At 55.4% G+C, this 9,684-nt stretch overlaps 1 long non-coding RNA gene across 2 annotated transcripts; it reads right to left on the bottom strand.

The window, feature by feature from the left end:
* Nucleotides 1–8,277: 8,277 nt before the first annotated feature.
* LOC122217497 lies at nucleotides 8,278–9,287 on the bottom strand. Of its 2 annotated transcripts, none has more exons than XR_006201552.1 (2): nucleotides 9,208–9,287; nucleotides 8,278–8,531 (listed from the first exon to the last, which is right to left on the bottom strand). It is a non-coding gene; the product is annotated as an uncharacterized LOC122217497 (long non-coding RNA). The 2 variants fall into 2 exon arrangements; XR_006201553.1 differs by having other exon boundaries at nucleotides 8,278–8,631; nucleotides 9,208–9,254.
* Nucleotides 9,288–9,684: the final 397 nt, after the last annotated feature.

The following is a 9,684-nucleotide window of genomic DNA, read 5'->3' as shown; positions in this document are numbered from 1 at the left end:
ACAGAGAGAATCCCAAGCAGGCTCTGCATAGTTACCGCAGAGCCGGACATGGGGTACCTCTCAAGTTAATTTCTTTATAATTTTCCACGTCACCTTTTTTTTTTTTTTTTTAACATTTATTTATTTTTGAGAGAGAGAGAGAGCACGAGCGGGGGAGAGGGAGTCACAGAATACGAAGCAGGCTCCAGGCTCTGAGCTGTCGGCACAGAGCCCAAGACGGGGCTCCAACTCATGAGCCATGAGATCATGACCCGAGACGAAGTTGGACGCTTAACCAACTGAGCCACCCAGGCGCCCCCATCTAGGTCACCTTTTGCCTATGAGATATGACCAAGAGAGAGGGAGTTAAAGTTCCTAAAACTAATGTGATATTTACAATTTTTCCTGTTCTTTCGACAGTTTTTACTTCAAGTAAGTTGACATCACGCTATTCAAGACCTCAGGTTTTGTGGCTGTTATTTCTTCCTGTTTTTAAAAAATGTTATTTATTTGTGACAGAGAGAGAGAGAGAGAGTGCACGTGTGCGAGAGGGGACAGAGGATCTCTGCACTGACAGCAGAGAGCCCCGTGAGGGGCTCACACCCACTAACAGTGAGGTCATGTCCTGAGCCAAAGTGGAGGCTTAACCAACTGAGCCACCCAGACGCCCCTCTTCCTTTTTTAAATAAATGCAAAATAAACCTTGTGTCCATTTAGGCTTTTCACCTTGAATGCTACTTTGTATGCCAGATTTATCCCCCTGTTTTCTTTTTTGGCTTGTATTTCATTCATTCCTTCTTTGGGAACCACTGCCCCTACTGTGTACCAGATACCCCTTCTAGGTGCAGAGGGCATAGTGGGGAACAAACTAGACCAAATCGTTTACCCTTCTGAATTTACGTTCTAGTGCAGGGGAAAACGGAGTAAAAAAAAAAAAAAGATCAGTATGAAAATACAGTCTAAGTGTGTTTGATCTTTTCTTTTTAAAATGTCCTCCACATGCCCAGGCGGACGGGCAGCAGCAACATAAGGTGGGAACCTCTTAGAAACTTGGGGACCCGTCCTGAGCCCGCTGAATGTGCATTTGGGTTGCAGCAAGATGCCCAGGTGATTCAACATTCAGGTTTGAGAAGCACTGCGTAGACCCTACCGAGGGCTAGGGTTTTAGGGACATTAGGCAGCGAGGGGGTCCGGGAGGCCTCGCTGGGAACGAGTCCTTTGCGGCAGAGGACGTGAGCTCTGCAGACATCGGCAGGAAGAAGCTGCAAGGAATGCGAGGGCCCGCGGGCACCCGAGCTGCTGAAGGAGCATCCGGTCACAACCGAGGCACCCTCGAGGTCTTTATTCCGGGCCCCTTGTTTTGGGTGTGTCCTCGGGCGCGGGTTCTGGCGCTGCAATTGGAGCGGGCTGCCCCCCGCCCCCCTCCCCATCAGACTGGCCCGGGCGCCCCCCTCCCCCCATCAGCCTGGCCCCGGGATTCAAGAAGCACCCAGCTCTGTGCTTCCTCGGGGGCACTCGCGAGTGAAGAGCGATCTGCCACTCCACCCAAAGCTCCCAGGGCTTTCCTTTGCGAATGCAGATTCTCCCCTGCCAGCAACCAGGCTTGTAGCAGAAGAAATCGCACCGCAACCCTTTGAACTTACTCCTTTCCCTTGGTTTCCTCACCCTCAACGTCCCTGCTTAAACTCCGCCTCTCACCCCAGCATCTCCCCCGTTTTCCCATGCCCTACCATCGAAACGCTTAGAAGAATAGACCAGGCAAGTGGATCTGAGACCGAGATCGGGGCTGATGGAGACAATCACCCGTGCTTCAACGTGTGCTCGGCTTTCCGAACAAGAGGACGGTGGAGCGCGGCCCGGATCTGGTCTGACCCGACCAGGCTCCGCCGCCCAGTCTGGGACCTTGGGCGAATTCCTTTACCTCTCCAAGCTTTAATTTCCTCCCCCGTGAAAGGAGATAATAACACCATCTTCCCCGGGTTGTTCCGCGGCCCAAGTGAGAGCATTCCTAGGAAAGCGTTTTGTAAGTCATAAAGTGCTCAAACGCACGTGACCAACTGCAGCCCCCCGGTTACAGCTCCAGGACTCCTGTCGCGCCCCCACTCCGCCCCGCCCCGCCCTCCGGTTTCTGCAGCGCCGGACTTGCCCTAGAGCACGGTTACTGCACACACTGTCCTGGATTCCGCGTCTGGGGCCACAGGTTTCCCGGGGGAGGAACGGCCGGATGCGGAGGAGAGGACTGATTGGCTGCGGAGGAGGTGGGCCGAGCGGTGACGCGCGGCGCCGGGAGACTGCGCCGCGGGGTGCGCGGGGGGCCGGGGCCGGGGCCGGGGCGGGGCGGGAAGGGCGCGGCGGCACCGGGGGCGGGGTGGGAGAAGGGGGGCCGGGCGGCAGGGGGAGGAGCAGGGGAGGAAAGGGGAGGGGGCGGGGGGAAGAGGGGGAGGGTGGGACAGGGGACAGGGGTGGGGTGGGGAGGGGAGAGGGGCGGAGGCCTGGTCTCAGCCGGCGTGGCTGCGTCCCTCTTCCCGTGGAAGACGGTGGCTCTGGAGAACCATTACTGCCCCATCAGGGGACGGGACGGGGCGGCGCGGGAGGGGGCCGTCCTGGGCCGTCTAGGGCCCTCGGGGCCAGGCGTACCGGCGCCCGCTCAGCCTTGGCTCTGGCACCGTCGCCGCGCCCGGGAGGTTTCCGGTCACAGCACGTTTCTGGGCTTTTCGCTGCTTCCCAGGCCGTTCTCCAGCCGCCGCCCTTCCCTCCCTTAGCTGCTGGAACCTGCGCCCGAGGGGAGGGACGTCGGGGTCGTGTCCCTGGTGCTTGCTGGAGGGGTGGGGGGCACCCAGCGACCCACACACCTACTGTGCGCTCTGTGCGGTGCGGGTGAGTGGGATGGAGAGTGGAATACAGGCAACCAGGAGGACCCGGAGAGAGGGGCGGCTATGGGGAGTCGTTGAGGGGGCCTGAGCATGGAGGTGTGAGCTCCAGGGCGGAGGAGGCGTGGGCCCTGGGGGCGATCTAGCCTCTGGCGGTGGAGACGTGGGCGCCCCAGGCAGAAGGAGTGATGAGATGGAGGCAGGGACACGGGCTTGCTGGGGTCAAGGACTGGAGGAGTGGGAGGACGCCCGGAGGTTCCAGGCTAGTCCACCCTGCGGAGTCCGCCCGGTGCAAGGCGACGCTCCCATGCCGGGCAACGTCACCGGGCCAAGGTAGCCTTTCTGAGCCGTGGGGTCTTCGTGAGTAGGCGGGACAATAGCTCACTGTTGTAAGGGTTTGTGATCTATGTGAATGGCACTGTTGTGGTTTTCCCAGCATCCCACTACTTAACACACTTAGTCTTTTTCCCTTCTGGAAGGAGATGGAAGTTGATTTGTGGGGCTTCTCTGGATACTGGGAACAGAGATAAAAGCCGAATAGAGTCCGACAGAATGGCTAAGCGGCCTCGGAATAGGTGCCCGACCTAGGTGGCCATCTGTTTCTGGGATGCGCAGCCCCCTGCAGCTTCCCTCTACGTTAAGGCCAGGGTCTCAACTTGTTTATTCTTTTTAGAAGATTCTGAAACATCACAACAGAGGGAACTTACTGATACCGACTGCATCAGCACGGACACATGCACAAAGACACGCATTGGAGGGCATTATCTCTCTCATAGGTACACAGACCCGCCCAGGTTGTCCCCAGCCAGAATTCCTTGATTTGCAACTCGATGTTGGGTCTGGGGTTCTCGCTTGAATGGTGGAAACCTAACAGGGTCTGGGAGGTGGGACCCCAGAAATGCCCCAGTAGAGCCCTAGGCAAAACTTCTGGTTCCAGCTACGTCCCTTGTCTGTGATGCAGCACAGAGCAGAGATACGTGCTCCGAGCCACACAGCCTGTGGTTTGGACTGTGTGCGATCTTGGCCCTGATGAGTCACTGAAACGTTGAGAGTACCCTGGTAAATCATTTCCATGACTCAGTTTTTCCACCTATAAATTAGGAGTAAGGATACTGGCCGTATTGCTTCCCTTAAGGGAGGTGCAGTCTTAAATGGCGCCTCCCACGCTAAGGCAGTTGTTGGATGGGACTCCCATCTTTATGGGATGCAGTGGGTGCCGCCTTCCAGTGAGATCAGTGCCCTGGCATGGCTGAGGCAACACGGAGGGGAGCCTGGAAAAGCCTGGCAGGGAGGGTGGTACCTCCCCGAAGAGAAGGGAGGAGGAAGGCTGGAGAGGTGTGGCCGATTTGGGGGGGAGAGGCATTGTGACGCTGGGGTTCCCCCAGTGCCCTCTTCCCTGGGGCAGAGCAAGGCTGTGTGAGTGCCCGGATGCTGGCCAGGACAGGTGACGCTTCTCTTTGCAATACCCGTGGATCCTGATTTAGGCAGTAGTTTGATGGCACGGTGTGGGGCCGAGCCATGTTCTGGGCACGTAGGTGTATGCCTTCCTTCCTGAGTGCAGCGGTCAGCCAAACCCTCCTGAGCCTAGCCCCTGCCTCCTTTCCTTCTCCAGGTGGGCCCTGCTTTGACGAAAGGCTCAATCTTTCTGTGGTTGTGCTTGTTTATTTATGTATTTTTGCGAGGGGGGGGATGGGCAGACAGAGAAAGATAATCCCAAGCAGACTCCGCACGGTCAGCGCGGAGCCCGATGCAGGGCTTGAACTCACAAACCGTGAGACCACGACTTCAGCCCAAATCAAGAGTCAGACGCTCAGTGACTGAGCCACCCAGGCGCCCCGAAAGGCTCGTTCTGGGAGGTCTTCCATAGCGTTTTACAAAATGCCAGGCCGGTTGGGTTTTGCTGATGTCAGCTTTTCACTGCCGCTGAAGCATCCCAGTGAACCTTTGTCCTCTCAGCGCGATGCTGCCCCGCTCCTCAGCAAAGCTCATTTATTTGTTTTCACCCCCTGCTATCCGCGCCTAGAATGTTCTCCCCGCTCTCCGTCGGTCCTCTTGCAGGCCTCGCGCACGCCTCACCATTTTCAGTGCCTCCCCGACAGCTGCAGCCTTGTTCAGAGCGTTCAGAGCCCCTCCACACACGTCTGTGTGCTCGGGAGTGGCCTGCCCTTTTTTTATGTCAATGAATTTTAATTTTTCCTCCCCGGTGGAGATGCCACCAGATACGTCTTTGCCTTCCTACGGCACCCGGAGCGAGCCGAACGTGTCTTGGGCTCTCACTAGTCACTTGCGGGTGCCACCGGTAGATTGCACATCTGTCCTCCCCTTCTGCGTCTTTCCAGGGTAACAACTTCCTACCCCCCAAAACCTAGTGACTTCAAGCCGGCCGTTTGTGCGTGAAGGGGCCATCTGCGTGGGGCTCAGAGGGGGGCATTTTGCCACCTGGGGTCGCTTGTGAGGTGGCAGTCAGATGGGAGCCTATCGGGGAGGGTCCGCGGTGGCCTCACTCGCGTGGCTCGGTGGGTGCCGGCTCTCAGCTGGAGCCCCTCGGTTCTCCACGGAGCCCTCCACGTTTCCGTGGGCCAGGCCGGCTCTTAGCCGCACGGCTCCTTGGTTCTGAGTAGCCTTTCTCGCCAAGGCCCAGGAGGCACTTCTGCATTCTGCGGACTAAAAAAGTCACGGGGCCTCTGGAGGGTCATGGGCACCATCTTTTGATAAGAGTGGCGAAAGTCACACTGCAAAAAAGGCACGCGGGATGCGAGGGATTGTTGTGGCTGTTTCACTAGCTCATCCAGAGAGGTAGGTCTTTTATTTATTTATTTTTAAATGTTTTTATTTTTAGAGACAGAGAGAGGGAGAGCAGGGGAGGGGCAGAGAGAGAGAGGGAGAGAGAGAAAACCCCAACAGGCTCTGGGCTGTCAGCACAGAGCCTGATGCAGGGCTCGAACCCACGCCTGTGAGATCATGACCTGAGCCGAAATCAAGAGCTGGTGACTGAGCCATCCAGGCATCCCCAAGGGAGACATGTCTTTTGGGAATGTCATTGCGCCATAGCCCGAGAGGGCCCACTTCCCTTTACGTGACACGCCCCCCCCCCCCATACTCCCACCCTCTTAGCTCCCCAGACCCGCCTCCCCTCCAGCACCACGGCCTGGGGACCAGGTGGACCGGATGCGAAGCCTGAGCCAGAGGTTTGTGATTCTGCCAGGATTCTGTGGGGAGCGCACAGGGGTGGAGAGAGGGAGGCCCCCCAGGAGATGAGGGGAAGAAGAGAGAGCCCAGAGGGGCCACTGACACCCACCTGGAGAGGGTCGGTGCCGACCGACGTGGTCCAGAAAAAAAGTTAGCGACCGTGGGGTGCCATCCTGTGGTCTCTGTGTCAGACTAGGACTGCTTTCTTTCTGGCCGTGGAGTTTACCTTCCGGCTTTCCATCCACTAGGGGCACAGGTGCAACAGATATCGCCGTAGATGTTAAAAAATTTCACTCTAATGGAAAATCCAGAAGGGCTGTGTGTTTACATGGTGACTTGAGACTTTTCAGGTAGAAAAAAACCCACGGTCTCTCATCCCGATACTTCCCTGAGAATCAGAGAGTGAAACTGGTAGGTGCCGCTGGGTGATTCCAAGCCCCCTCTGCTAGTGGAAAGCGTGCTTCCGGGCGAGGGCAGCCCCTCAGCGTCACTGCAGGGTCCCCAGCACGTTTAGTCCTTCGCTGCTTCTGCGGCCTTCTGGGCCTGAGCCCCTCCGGCCTCAGCCCTCATGTGGGAAGGGGCCAGACCCCTCTAGGGGGCCAGACTCAGCTCAGCTATCCCTGGAGGCAGATCTGGAGCAGCCCAGGAAGCTGCGATAGCACAGAGGGCTGGGAACTTTGCTTTCCTTGGCACAGTGCCCTCAGTTTCGGTGACTGAGCGGCACGTGAACTCCAGAGGATGAACCGGTTGAAAACATTTGTGCAAAACATGTGTCCACCTAGGCCGGAAGGAACCCGCGCTCCTAGGGCAAACGGCTGGAGCGAGGAGAGGACAAGAGGAGCCTACAATATTCTGTTGTTATGAAGACGTGCTCAAAGATCGATGGGGACATTTCTAAAGACATAGAGGCTAGCTTAAGGGGGCTCCCACCCCCAGCCCGCCTCCCCAGGCCAGAATGAACTGTCGTCCTACAGAAGAGTGAACTAACAACTCTGAGTAGACGTGGAGAGCTTGGTTTCTAGACCTGGGTTTGAATCTTGCCTCTAACTAGTTAGGTGACCTTGGATATGGTCATTCATCTTAAAAAAAAAAAAAAAGTCAATGGGGCGCCTGGGTGGCTCAGTCGGTTGAGTGTCCGACTTCAGCTCAGGTCATGATCTCACGGTTCGTGGGTTCAGGCCACGTGTCCGGCTCTTTGCTGACAGCTCGGAGCCTGGAGTCTGCTTTGGATTATACTCCTCCCCCCTCTCTCTCTCTCTGCCCCTCCCCTGCTCATGCTCTGTCTCTGTCTGTCTCTCTCTCTCTCTCTCTCAAAAATAAAATAAAAACATAAAAAAAAATTTTTAAATGTCAAAGACCTACAGAAAAGTTGCAAGTAAAACAAAAAAAATTCCTTTGTTCCCCCTGCTGAGCCCTCAAGAGTAAGTTGCTGGCCTGGCTACATCGTGCCCCAGTGCCTTAGCATGTATTTCCCACCAATAAGAACCTTCTACTTGTGTAGGACGCAGCCATCAAAATCAGGACGTGGACATTAATACCGCCATACCTGGAGAGCTATCATTCGTTCCAATAACGTTCTTTATGGCAAAGGATCTCACCGAGAGTCACACGTTGCATTTGGCTCGACGTGAACTTGTTCTTCAGCCTTGACCTGCGTAACCCTGCTTCACGCTGCTGTGCATTACACGTCAGTTGTTTTGTGGACTGTCCTCAGTTTGGGCTTGTCTAAGGTTTCCTCTTGATTGGATTCGGTCTATGAGTCTTTGCCAGGAACATCACAGAAGTGACTGCGTTGTGTTCACGCACACAACGTGCGCCTGTCGGGCCTGTCGGGCCCGTTCCCCGATTCCACTTGGAACCATTACTGGAATGATTGCTCTTGCCATTTGATGAAGCCCATGTCTGCCAAGCTCTCTCCACTGTAAAGTCACTTCTTTCCATTGCAATTATTGCACGTTTTGTGGGGAAGTCCTTTGAAACCTGTTTTTCGGGGCGCCTGGGTGGCTCAGTCGGTTAAGCGTCCGACTTCAGCTCAGGTCATGATCTCGCGGTCCGTGAGTTCGAGCCCCTCGTCGGGCTCTGGGCTGATGGCTCAGAGCCTGGAGCCTGTTTCAGATTCTGTGTCTCCCTCTCTTTCTGCCCCTCCCCCGTTCATGCTCTGTCTCTCTCTGTCCCAAAAATAAATAAACGTTAAAAAAAAAAAAGAAAAAAAAAAAAAGAAACCTGTTTTTCATGCACCTTTAGTTCACTTGTCTATTTATTTACAGGGGTGTGGCATCACGGATCCCTGTGCTGTTCCGTGGGTTGTCATCCATGTTTGTCGTGTTTTATTTTGACACTCAAATTGTCCTCCGTCAGGCCTCTTGGAGCTGGCTGCTGCGTCCTTTTGGAACGTCCCCATCAATCTTTGAGCACTTTCCTGCACGAAGAATATGCGAATATTCTAGGTGGTTTGTATCTTCTCTCGGCCATTTGTCCCCGTAGTTGCTGGTTCTTTTTAGCAGAGAATGAATTCAGAAACTGAGATTTGGGGGGTAGGTATGCTTGTTACGGGTGGGGCATTGTGGCCCCCAGGCCCTCTCAGCGGACAGAGCTAAGGATGTACATTAAGATATGTTCGTACGTCTACATCTATACATATACATCATCTATTTCTGTGTCTGCCTGTAGTGTTGCAAACAGTGACCTCATACCAAGACCCCAGTGGCGATCTAGACCCACAGGATCCGTCCTAGTGCCCTCCCTTTACTTTTTTGACTCTTTTGCCCAACAGAGGGACATCTGGCTTGCATGGTCTGTAATACGAGTACTTAACCTCCGCTTCTGGTAACGAGTCTCCCACCACCGCTGGATCCCTCCTCTGTAGGGAAGCCGTCCTCACCTGGCTTGGGCTCCAGCACCCCACAGCCCCTTCCGCACCCTGCTCAGGATCTCATACCCCATGCTGTCCCCCCACAACTTCTGCATGGGCTCCCTCCTCGATCTGCTCTGGTTCTGACATTTCACGCTGGGGCACCCCGTTCAGGGCCTAATACCCCACGCCGAGTCACCCCCTGACCCAAGAAGCCCTTCTACCCTCCTGCAGACAGGCTTTGCATCTGCTCGGGGTGAAGAAGGGGCTCTGGCACCCCAGTCTAGACCCCTTGCCACCCTCTGTGTGGACACCTACCTTTCTAGGCCTCGGCCGGTGGTGTTCGGACTGAGTTATTCAGGAAGAGACAGAGCCACGTATTAAATCTTAGGCCTCGGATTGCTCATCAGTAAAATGAGCGTAATAATGGTTCTCATGGAATATGGGCGGGGGAGAGAGAACCACATGAGATCACATATGTGAGGTGCTTCCTCGGCCCGATGCCTGGCACAGGGTGGATGTTCACTGTCAATGCCATCATTCTTACCGCACGTTAACGTTCCCGATTTTACTATATCACTTGGTGGGCACGTGGTAGAGACCTACTGGAGAGAAGGCAGGAGGAGTGGGTGCAAATGGCACGTGTGCCAAGAGAGGACCCATGCCTCTTTTTTTTTTTGTTTTTAATTAGGCTTCGTGCCCAGTGCAGAGCCGGACACGGGGCTTGAACTCACAACCCCGAGATCAAAACCTGAGTTGACCATTGTTGCACTATCTGCTAACTAACTTCGGTGT

The sequence above is a fragment of the Panthera leo genome, chromosome B1 (genome assembly GCF_018350215.1).
Source record: "Panthera leo isolate Ple1 chromosome B1, P.leo_Ple1_pat1.1, whole genome shotgun sequence".
NCBI lineage: Eukaryota > Metazoa > Chordata > Mammalia > Carnivora > Felidae > Panthera > Panthera leo.
The sequence above is the reverse complement of the archived record's forward strand: the minus strand, read 5'-3'. Positions and strand labels throughout refer to the sequence as shown.